The sequence below is a fragment of the Chaetodon auriga genome, chromosome 22, assembly GCF_051107435.1.
Source record: "Chaetodon auriga isolate fChaAug3 chromosome 22, fChaAug3.hap1, whole genome shotgun sequence".
NCBI classification, from domain to species: Eukaryota; Metazoa; Chordata; class Actinopteri; order Chaetodontiformes; family Chaetodontidae; genus Chaetodon; species Chaetodon auriga.
Genome location: NC_135095.1, coordinates 751,376 through 764,329, shown reverse-complemented (window position 1 = coordinate 764,329; position 12,954 = coordinate 751,376). Strand labels below are relative to the sequence as shown.

At 40.0% G+C, this 12,954-nt stretch overlaps 1 protein-coding gene across 21 annotated transcripts in view; it reads left to right on the top strand.

The window, feature by feature from the left end:
- Window positions 1–12,954, top strand: part of LOC143314851 (pleckstrin homology domain-containing family A member 5-like) — a 323,906-nt gene that overhangs the window by 112,067 nt on the left and 198,885 nt on the right. The window lies entirely within an intron of this gene.

Here is a 12,954-nt window from a genome sequence, read left to right as displayed (position 1 = left end):
CATAATTCTTCCCCACAGTCATGACTTTCTGATTAAAGTGGGCCCATGTTACTTAAGCAACATGGGCCCCAGATATTATTACCATGTTCCACCCCATGTTTACTTTGCCCCATTATATCCCTTTCCGGGCCCATACAGTAGGCCCACATGGGCATACTATGTTGGACCCATGTTACTGAAGCATCATGGGTCCCAGATAGTGTTACCAAGTTCCACCCCATGCCTACTTTGCCCACTTACATCCCTTATGGGGCCCATACAGTAGGCCCACATGGGCTTTCCATGTCGGACCCATGTTACGGGCACAATATGGGTCTCGTATAGTATTACCAAGCTCCATCCCATGTTTACTTTGCCCACTTACATCACTTATGGGACCCATAGAGTGGACCCACATTGGCTTACCATGTTGGACCCATGTTACTGGCTTACCATGTTGGACCCATGTTGAGACTTTCCTGAAATTTGAACTCCTTTTCAAAAGCATGATCTTGATCTTTCTTCAGGATGACAGTGATTAAAGTGATTACTTCATCACACATAGGAGTGTGATGAAGTGATCACTTTAATAAAGACTCTCCAAACTCCACATTATATTTAAAATGTACTTGAAAAATTCTGTCTAGCTGTGTTAACACAAGAGACTGAGGGACCTGAATTTTTAATAGAAATACTTGACAATACATACACTTTTCACAGTGGAAATTGTCATTATATACAATTAAATATTCCACCCTAATTGTTAAATAGACTTTTAGCCTGTAATTTTTTCTGGACTCACAAATGCAGACTGGAGTCAGGATAACAAACAAAAGTAATTTATTTAAACAATTGTAATAAACAAAAAGCACACTCATAAGGAGCATAAAAACAACACAAAACGCACCCACAAGGAGCGAAGGAAAAAATAAAAACACACAAGTGGACGGGTTTAGGCAAAGCAAACACTGGACGTGGCTGGTAAGAAAAGAAAAGAGCACACGATTGGCAGTCCAAAAAAGAAAATCCAACAAATGCTCAGAAATAGCACACAAGAGAAAAGACTGGCAAAAAGCCTTTGCAATAGTCACACGAGGAAAATACTCAAAAGTCACAGGAGTGATCAGGACCGTCTGTCAACTGGTAGAGCCGGGAGCCGACCTTAAATACCCCTGGCCTAATCAGCCTGATGTGCCGCAGGTGCGCAGCTGATAAGGCAGAACCAGCTGAGTGAGGAGACTACACTGACAGACAGGGGAACAGACAGACAGACAAATAACACCAAGGGAAAAGGAAAAACACTAGGGACAGACAAGTCACAGATCCTAATATTCACTGTATCTTTACATTGAATTTAGCAACATCTAAGAATATTTTTGTTGGGGACATGATAATGAGTCTTTTTTTTATGATGATGACCTGCAGAGTTTAGTGTTGTTTGCTGCACAGCTGTGCAGACTGTAAGGCATCTGTTGGGCCAGTGAGATAGTAGCAGTGACAGATGAGATGCCTTTCACTTCATATATCATTCACAACCTTCACTTCTCCTGAGGAGAGGGAATCCAAAAGGACACACTGCTGGCAGTATGTGTAGAAAATACAGAAGCAGAGTGGGGAGTTTTCTGAAAATTCTCAGTCTTTGAGTTTTGTGCATACTGTGTGCGGGTTGATTGGCAGCAGGTGGGAAAACAACACGCACTGACTGTACACAAAACCACGTACTGATGTTGTGACTTGTCGTAGCCTGTCTATTATTTAGGTGTTCAAAATTTTCCATACTTCATACTCAGATTTGGATGTATATCTGGAGGCCAAGCTATAGACATGGGATTATATTCATGTCACAGTTATGTGGCTCAGAGCCATCACTCATAGACACTGACTATGTCTGTGACATTTGACACAAAATAAACCAAATAGATGAAAGAGGAATAACATGTAATGCTGGTAATTCCAGCTTCCTCTAGACAGAGTGCTCACTTATTGATGTGAGATTCCACAGTATACTACTCTGAAATTTGATTTGCATGTCAAAACCAAACACTTGAAGTTTATTTTTTAGCAATGTGTCATCCCACAGTAACAGGTGATGGACACTCACATCTGTTGTTGCCCCTTTTTGTGATTTAGGACAGGCTAAAATTTTGCAAGTTGCAGAGCATCATGGATCACATTGCTGAGGTTCTTAGCCAGAGTAACTCATAATAACAATGTCACTTCCCTGGTGATGGTTACAGGCAGTAAGCAGTGAGGGGGAGCTGGGGTCAGAGCCTCAGTTCCATGACAGTCTACACCTCTATTACTCTGCACACTAAACAACCTCTAATGGTCTGCTGTCAGACCTCACCTGAATGTTGTCATAGACATAGCAGTATAGAGTTGTTCTAGCTGGGATATATTTATGTTGAGAGGTCAAAATAACCTGTACTCACACTTCCACTACTCCTGACCTGGGGCTGAATTCCTGCGGTGTAATTTCTTTTCCTCTAGGCATAGATCTATTTTTTAGTCAATATGCAATTAAATTCATTAACTTGCATAATCTTTCATGAATTGGGTACAATCCACCCTAAATATGAAGTGAATCCAGATGAAATGCATTGACCTTATACTATCTGAGGCAGGCTTCAGTGTGGAGAAAGAAGGTGTGTTTGAGAGGCCCGACCTTGATGTCTAGTGTTTAATTTCCAGAGAGGTAGACAGCCAAATTTTGCTGTAAAGCCAACCACTTTACAATGATGACATCGTGAGGTTGAGAGTGGAGACCATCACAATTTTCGTTCTGCTCCAAAGACAGCAGAAAGAAAGCAAACAATGTTGAAGGTCATCACTGTTATCCCCTGCTGTAAGCTTCGAGTGGAAATGCGTAATATGATTATGGTACAGTTACAACATACTATACTGAGGCAGTGGACAAAGACCTTCAGCCTTCCCTGTTTGAGCTCTGGGCCTGTTGTTGAACCCTGAAGATCATATTAAAAAGCTGTCCTATCCTTCAGGGTCATTGGTACCTTAATGCATGTATGTATGCAGTATTTATTAAAAGATGCGCTGTTTTGAGGGGTAGTGGTGAGCCATATTAAAGGGAACCAATTCACTGGCTAATTCATTGTTATGTTGTTAATCAGTTTTTAATTTGATCCCATTTCTACCCTCTGACCACCTGTTTCACATGAGATTTAAATTGCTACAGTAATAACTGAGGTAAAATAAGGGAAATACATGTGTATGACACACAGTGTCCCTAAATATAGTAGAATTTAGCCACATGAAGCCACTCAGCTTCACTGTAGCATCCTCGGGATTCCTTTTTTTTTTTTTTTTTGGTAATATGACATCCTGCTGCATGCTTCATGTGACCATGACATGGTTTAAGTTTTTTTTTTTTTTTTTCATTTTCAGACTTGTGGTCTTCAGCCGCAACCAATGCTGACTCAAGTGACATTACTAGAGAATGTTCATCAAACTTCACACAGCTCCCTCGGGAGACACTAAAGGCTTCATACTTCACATATGCAGTAGTGCTCCAAACACCTGCAAACACCTGCAAACACACACTAATGTGTAAAATCAGCAGAGTACATTTTGGAAAAAAAATGTCTGTCCACTAAATTCAGCAAGTCTAAATGCCATTTCAAATAGTGCCCCACCACTGCCCCACACTACTCTAATATCCATGAATCATTAATCTTTTACAAGATTATGTCATGTAAAATTAGCAACCTCAGTCAGTGCCGCTAACTTCCTTTCAGTGTGGCAGCTGTTAGCAGCTGGCAACTACGGGATCTCAGAACAGTGAATGTACTGAGAGTATTTTTGAATTTTGTAGTAAATTAAGTTAAGTGTAGTAAAGCACTAATAACGTTAATCATTCTTGTGATTTTCACTCGGCAAAAGTCTGACATTGTGGCGTACTTAGTGTCACAAATAGTGAGTAGAAAATGAATTTCAAAAGATCAAATTTGTTTTTGGAACTTTTGCCATAGCCCTTACGCCACTGTGAAACATAAAATTCGAGCAGTTTCAGTATGATGTTTACCCTTCTGAAGAGTTTTTCATTTTGCAGCGAGGAAACTGTTTGTGTTTTTGTCATGAGTAGTGATGCGCTTAATGCTATGACTGTTTGCTCCAAACACTCAGGACAGGGATGATGGTGGATGCCTCAAAGGAGGTGGGGACTACGGACTGACTCAGGCAGAGATTGAAGATGTTGGTGAACACCTCTGCCAGGCCTGGAGCTTTCCATGGTATAACACTTCTGAAGGTCCGTCTCAGGTTGGCCATCTCTAGGGTCAGCATGGTCTCATGATGGGCACTGTGTTGTTCACATTGAAGCAGGCATAAAAGTTGTTTGAGTTGAAGGGGGTAGAGCACGTTTTGAGTTAGCCACGGCTCTCCTGGCTGACCCAGGGTTTCTCGTTGAGGTAGGTGCAGATGCTGGCTTGGAATGACATTGTCATCAACTGTATTAGTAAATGCATTGACAGAGTACGTGTATTCCCCAATGTCTCCATTGGCTGTGTCCTCAAACATCTGCCAGTCAGTTGTCACAAAGCAGTCCTGTAAACCCCCTCAGCCTCGTTTTGCCTGTTTCAGTGACTGTCTATATGAAGGCAACAGCAGGATTCCTTTCCAAAAGCGGGGGGGTATTTAGAGCAGCCGTGATCCAAGGTTTGCTCTTCCCGGGTGAGATGCTTGGAGAAAAAAAAACTGAAAACTAAGAACTCACTGAGAAAACTGAAGATGCAAGTAAGCAATGTCAAACTAATTTCCTCCTCACTGAAGTTGAAGTCCTTCAGATGAAAGGCATTTGTTGTCGCTATTAGTGGTATCACAGTCTACAAGCTGACATGGAAAGTTAGCAAGTAATCATTAAAACTGAAAACTTAGCTAATGTTAGGGTATGACCACAATTCCAATATCTCTCCAAAATCACTCATTTTGGATCATAACATGGAGCAGCTTTGTGGGCTTGTAGCAAGATGTGTCTTTTAATAAACAGCATAATAACTAGCTTCCCAACTGCCTAATCTTAAGATTGTCATATGACAGCTATTGCGTCACATCCCTACTGAATGAGAATTGACAGTCATGCGTAATGTATACAGCTTTCAACATGGCAGTCATGTCATTTTCCTCGAATCCAGTTCAATTCAATGTTATTTATATAGCGCAACTACAGTTCTCTCATAATACTTTTCATGTAGAGCAGGTCTTGACCATACTCTAATTAACTTAGCCAAAAGTTGCTATGCTAATGATTAACTTGCTGTCTTTGTAGCAGCTCAGCTCGCAGATAGTGATACCACTAATTTGCGACAACAAATACCTTTCATCGGAAGTAAGTTTTTCTGAAACAGCCATGACAAGTAAGGAGGAGGTTAATTTGACATTATTTACTTACAACCGGTTCTGTGACATCTGTCATCCAACCTCCTGTGGCTCCTGCTCAAAGCACTGCCTGTTCTGCAGACAGAACTCAGACTCTGTCTTGTCATCAAGTTAATCATAATCTAATATTAATACAGAACAGTAGTGGTTGACTCACATTTTATTTTTTTGGTTGAATTTCATAAAAGTGTGGCGGTACGAGGGCTGTTACAGTCTTATGGACAAGATCTGAGTATATGAATTTTGGACAGGGAAACCGACAACGCCACCCTGGGATTTTTCACCCAGGGAATTCTGGATAAATAGAGATTGTAGTAGAGAGGCACGTAGGTAAGTAATACAAAGGGGAGGAGGTGTGGTTCAATGTAGCCAAAACTTAAGTTTATTCAACTGGTAATACTCAAGATTACAAAAAAAAAAGTCTTAAAAAGGAAACTAAAGTGCTAACACCCTACTCCAATGGGGAGGCTTACCGACAGTGCAGGGGAGACTTGGGGGGAGGAAGTCCAACTTAAAGGAGGAGCACCCCACTCATATGTGACACCCAGCCCAAATGTGAAATACACCGCAAACTAAACTCCAGGATCACACCACACACAAGGGACACCACCACCCGGGACACCACCACCACCGTCGGTTCCCAACAACTAAAAAGAGAGGGGAGAACACAACTAGTTTACAATGTTATTGGTTATTTTTGCTAAAAGCCACAAAAGGCATGTACTAAGTAACAAACAACAAAGGAAAACCAACAACAAACAAACCAAAAAATGGAAACAAAGAACACAAGTCTCTGGCCAGAGATACTAAACAAATATACATAAACTTTAATTCGAAGTGAAACTAAATGATAATGAACCAACCAATGGATTCAAAATAACACAATACACTCAAAAGAAACAGACGAAAATGCCTAATCCCATCTACACTTATCTTACCACCCAGAGTCCATCCACTGGTGAGCTAATAAGAGCTAAAAGTAACCTGCCGGTAATGCAGCCACGTACCTACCTGCATAGGGAGAACAGAGGAGGAAGTGGAAGGCCAGGAAGCGGAAGGGCCTTCGAGCCAGGAAGTGAGAGAGGATGAGGGAGGGACACAGTCTCCTTTTTATACCCTCGCCCTCTGCACCGATAGGCTAATGCGCCAGGATACAGAGCAGCCGACCCACCTGTATTCAGCCCCAGCAGCATATCATACTGCTCCAAAAGAAATTTGAACCAAATGTAGTAATGTTAAGTTTTAACTCTTTTATTTTAATCTGCAATTAGCCATCTATTACAAATTGAAATGTCCATTAAAATACATGTTTTGATGCAGTTAAAGAAATAGCTCAACATTTGGGGAAATACATTTACCACTTTCTTGCCAAGAGTGAGAGTGTGACATGATCATTATCAACCACATGTATGTACACTAAATATTTAGCTAGACAGCTGGTGTTTGGCAAATCTTTGCAGAAAAAAACGAAAACAGCCATCCTGCCTCTATCCAAAGCTTTAAGAGAAACTTTAAGCATCGTTCATTGCATTCTCTGTATTTCAAGGTTTAAATTCAGAAGTGTGCCCTGTTGCACGTGCAACCACACATAACAGTGATGCGATGGGATCCTGGAGTACATCTGTACATCACTAGAGCTAGGTGGCATGTTAAACTACTAGAGGAGAACAAAAACAAGATTCTGAGAGGGTGTTATAGTGTTACTCTACCAGGTTGACTCATTAACACAGTGTATCTTGTTTGTCTTTTCCTTTCACAGAGAGAAATGCTGAAAGCAAATGTATGTGGTTTTATAGGTACTTAGATGCTACAACTATTTCTTGGCCAGACCAGTCACTTTTTGGATTCTTGTCAACCTCACAATGATGACAGGAATCGAGAAAGTCACTGACTCGGCCCATCCCAGTACAAAACTTGTGGTATAGCCACATAATTTTATAATGACTGACATAAGGCCATTTCCACTGGAATTGCTCTCACTCCAATTAGTTGACAGAGGATGGTAACCCTGCAGTAAAGGTCAGGAATATAACAGCATTAAGAGATGTCAGGGAACATTACATTAGTAATGTAAACTGGGTGGGGGCAGAGTGTGGCATGGCGTAGATTAAGTATGGGGAACCATTTTCCTGTCATGGGCCATTTCAATTTTTGTAACATCCTACAAAATAAAATTATTGAACACATACTGTATATCATATTAACCTCTGCATTGGCTGGAACTGCTTTTCTTTGGCAAGACATCTAATGTCAGATGGCAGAAATGATGATGCTACTCACAGCTCTTTTCCAGTCTTGGGTCAGTCAATCTTGAGCAGGACGTAGTCTTTGAAAAGTTTTGAAAAGAAATGCTCTCAGTAGTGGTTGTTGCTTCGCAGCACAATGATTTTGTGTTTTAGGTTGTCAGGTACATCAGCTGGTTCCACATGAAACAGCGTAGCAAATGTGTTCAGTTCCTTTTGTTTACTTTTTATGTCCCAAAACCGTTTGCCTGAAGAAGTTTTGCATACTTGCCAGTATATTTAGGTCTCATACCAGGCTCTTCTTCTTGCACAGTCGGAAAACGCACAGCGTTACCCCTTTCCAGTTGCACTTGCCATGGATTTAATTCAGCTTCAAATGATTTCACATTTGAAAGCAGACAGCTAAGACACTGGCTGGAGCTTGAGGTTCAGCTCTGAGAGGTACTTGGTAATGTCCACCATGTAGACCAAATCACACACTTGCTATCACTGAGTTCCACAACATATTTTCCCTTCATCTCCATAAATTCTTTGAGACAAACTGACACTTCGGAACAATTTTACTTCAAGTCTGGTGCTAGCAGCTTCTCAGTGGCAACAAGGCACCCCTCCACAAATTCTCCTTCTGAATGAGGGTTCAGCTTCTTAGCTATTAGTTCACTCACCACAAAAACGTGCCTGCACAACACTTTTGTCAGAATGTGATCTTCTGAAAGGTGCTTGTTGGGTACCAAAATGCATTTGTCCTTGCATCTTATCCAATTCATCATGTTTCAGGCTTCAATGACTCTTGATAATGTCCCTTTTCATTACTGTGAGTGCACTAGCCATTTGTCAGTTCTTCTTGGAAAGCCTAACACCCAGCATCTCCTTTTTTTGTGGATAGTCACCATGATGCATTGACATGATATCAACCACTCATTGCGAGTTGCGTTCAGCGACCATTTTGAAGAACGTGTCAGTCTACCATTCAGTGTTATTTTCTTCCAGATTTAATTGCTGTTTTTTTGTTTGTTTGTTTAATTGCTTTTTTTCTGTGAGTGAGTGAGCATCGTTCAGGAGGGAAAGCTGGGTTTTAAGTGCACATCGATTTTGAAGGACTGAGAGCCTTCAGCTCTTTGAGAGAATTCTTTAAAGGTCATGCTCTATATGCTAAATTGTCTTCACAATGGGCCATGAATCAGCTGTATGTACATGACTTTTATTATTCTAAACCTGGACATTATCACATTTATGTTAGTATTGCAGTCATTAATCATTGTCTCTCTCCCTGTGATGCTTTTTCAGATCAGGTAGCATTATCTGATACTGAAAATTATATGAATACACAATATCAATTTAACTTTCTAATCTCACATAGTCCAATATTTGATGAAAGCACTGAACTATTCTGCATGTCTAAGTGTCATCTTTTCCTTAACAATTTGGGAAATTCGAAGCGTCAGGATGTGGTTAGCAGTGATTCAGACCAAAACCAACCCTGTTTTAAAACAACACAGGGAGCTGTGTTGGTGGTGAGTGTTGTTTTATGTACCAGTGAGACATGAAATCGAGAAAGTCCAGTTGGAGTAACAGATGAATGTGTTTAAACCACTATCTTTCCCTAACATTAACCAAGTGCTGTCGGTGCTAAAACATAACTACATCAAAAATGTGATTAACGCTGCATGGCAAGATTGCCTGTTTTGGCAGAAAACAAATCAAATGCGTTGTCAGTTATCATATGTTCAGCATCAGCATTTTACACCTTTGCCAGGCACATTAATTAACATTTCCTCAGTATGTCAATACAAAACATAATTCACTTTCATTATGTATTTTCCAAAATGTATTTGCTGTTGCTAATAAGATGTATACACACAGAATTTCTAGGAGACAGGGTCAACTGATTCCACCAGAACTAAAAGGCAGTGTTGGGATCTGGTAGGAGCAGGTTTGGTTATTGCAGATTTTAAGGATAGTTATTGATACCAATAACTGCATTCATATCAAAAAAAATATTAACATGAATTAAAAATAACTGGACATCCTAAGTCATGGATGCAGTCTCACAAAATGGGCTCTTCACTTAAAATGCCAGTGTTTAGAATAGGGTGAGTTAGAGTGGGGTGTGTTGGTTCCTGAATTCTTTATGGGGTATTAGTTTTAAGCCATACGAAAGTGAAACCAACAAACCGTTTAGTCACCTGTTGAGATCAACCACCTCAACCTACAAACGGCATGCGTGGCTCATTGCCATGGTCTCCAATAACATGCACCAGTACTTAGAATTACCAACAAATGGATTCACAAACTAAACAAATTGGGGACCAGTGGTTCTCCCTCCAAACATCCATCAAACAGAAACTTTTACTTTTTGAGAGTGCTGAATATCAACGGCATTTTAATCTACACTGCAAAAAAGCCCCTAAACTAATGGGTTACTTACTAAATGGGTTTTCATCCCAGATGAGCCCCAATTTGTCACATCGTGGCTCACAGCTGGACAAAGAAGGGGAGAATATGAAGAAAAGAAGAAAAAGAAAAAGAAAAACTAAAAATAAGTTTATTCTACATAACTAAAGGAACTTAAAGTAATGGACTTTAGCTTGTTAATTCATGGCCTCATTTGTCACTCTTGCCTCTTTATTTCTAACTCTACACTAGGTTAAATGTACAAGGGCTACTTTATTGAAATATTATAAGGGATGGTGTTGAGCCTTTTTGCCATACCCAATCCTGAGACCCATATCAGACATCAATTTTTACCACTTCTGACACGTGTGCCAAGTTGGTCTGTAAGACCAAGCTGACAAAACTGTGATGACATCATAAGGGCATATTGATGAGTCACTTCTGATATAGGATTGACTACTGGGCATGTAGTTTCCCTTCTGTCCTTACTGTGAACAGCTTCCCTGCTGCAACACATCGCATGCTCATCTTCAAACCTATTCTTATTCACTGGTTTTTATTCTGCCTCTGTAATGCTCTTTTCTGCTGTTACTTTTCACCTTGAAAATTGTTCCCTCATGTATTCAGATGCTGTTTTAAAATGGCCCTGTTTTCTAAAGCAGTTCACATTGAGTTTTTTGAAGTGCTTCTGATACTATATTTAAACAGAGTTAAGTGAATGAATATCTGAATTAATCCTTCTTAAGATGGACTACAGAGCCCATAAGAGGATCCCAAGGGGATTTCAAATGCTCCCATGATGAAAAGAGAATTTATTAATTAAATTTTTAGCCTATTCATTCTAAAATAATTAAAGAATGGTTTCACACTCTTCCTCTACAGCACTGACACAAACTAGGGTCAGATGGTTGTCTGTGATGACATTGTTTCTATTTCATGGGTCAGGTGTGCGTTGAAATATTTTGGAGCCCCTGGTCTAAAGCCTTTTTTTGTATGTTGTATGAATGGGTAGTGGACATGTTAGTTTGTGGCCACAAGAGGGGGACAAAGCTCCACTGCTGCTAACAGGGTTTAGGTTCAGAATCAAAGGGTAAGTACAAGTAAGTTGCCCAGGACATATTAATAAAATGTAGAGAGACAATATGATCTACTGACAACTTAACATTGATATATTACACACTGACATCCATTGAACAAGGACATTTTAGACAAAACTGAGCAGTGCATTGCCTTATTTTGTTCTCTACAACAGGGCCTGCAGCACAAGTGTGAGACATTCAAAAACACTTCAAGCACAATGTATTGACACTGAGCTTTTTTTGACTATGGTTGTGGTTGTGATGAGCCTGTTTCAGCTGAATAAATACACATTTTAAAATGGCATTTACAACCCCAATTTCAAAAAGTTGGGCTGCTATGTAAAATGTAAATAGAAACAGAATGTGATATTTGCAAAACATTGAGACCCCATATTTAATTGAAAATATTGCAAAGACAACATATCAAATGCCATCATAATGTCATTAAAAGATTCAGAAAACTGAATAAATCTCTGTCGGCTAGGGAGAAGGCTGAAAACCAATGTTTGAGAGCTGTTTTGCCACCTGACAGTACTGCATTGAAAACAGACACAACATCACTGCATCTGCACAGGAACACTTCCAAAAACCATTGTCCCTGAATGCATTTTGTTGCTGCATCCACAAATGCGAGTTGAAACTCTACTATGCACCCAACTGCCTTCTCTGGTCCCAAGCTTGTTTAACTGACTGAGGCTAAGTGTAAAACTGTCCTGTGGTCTGACCATTCAAAATTTTTAATTCTTTTTGGAAATCATTAACTCCGCATCCTCTGGGCTAAAGAGGAGTGTGGCCACCCGGCTTGTTATCAACATACAGTTCAAAAGCCAGCATTCATGATGGTAGGAGGATGCATTAGTGCACATGGCATGGGTGACCTGCACATTTGTGAAACCATCACTAATGCTGAATGATATATAAAGGTTTTGGAGCAACATATGCTGCCAAGTAGACAATGTCTTTTTCAGGGGAGGCCTTGATTATTTCAGCAAGACAATGCCAAACGACTTTCTGCATGTATTATAACAACATGGCTCTGTTGTAAGAGTGCAGATGCAAAACTGTCCTGCCTGCAATCCCCACTTCACACACATCAAGCAAGGATAGGAAAACATTTGCTTTAAAAATTGCAGCAATTGGTCTCCTCAGTTCCCAAACACTTAAAGGTTACTGTTAAAAGAAGAGGTGATGCAACACAGTGGTAAACATGATCCTGCCTCATTTTCTTTGGAGACAGGGTTATAAAAACAAACTTTTATCCTGGCTCTGGCCCTCTGTCAGTTCAATAAAATCACACGCATCCCAAAAGTCAGAACAAACCCTTAACAAAATAGTTAGCCCAGAATATTTGTAGTGGGGGTATGTTTTTTTTCTGTCATAAGAAGTGTCCACAGATCTCCACCAATGAGAAGCCTAAGCTTTTTTGTTGCCTCAGAGGCAAAAATCGGAGCAAATCTTTTTTGACACCAAATTCTTGCAATCCAGCACAGCAGCAGCCCTACAATAAACTTCATATTCAGTTAGAGTCAGAGAGGTGTTAAGTGTTGGTTATGTTGGTTACATTACAACATGACATCATTTGATGTTAAAGCTATTATTCCAGCCATTCTGTGGTTTCCATTGGTCTTTGAGTCACTTATTTATTCATCTATATACTTTTGTCTGTATACTGTCATTCATTTCTCCTACAATTTGCTCTAAACACTCTACATGTATTTTATTCCAATAATTTTAAATTAAAATTGATGCCACTTGAGTCACCTTTGGTTGGGGCTGAAAAAAAATCCAGGGGTGTAGAGTTAGTTAGCTTTCTACTGCAGGGTAGACACTTCATTTCCTCTCTAAGTTCCTGAATTTTAGACAATAGT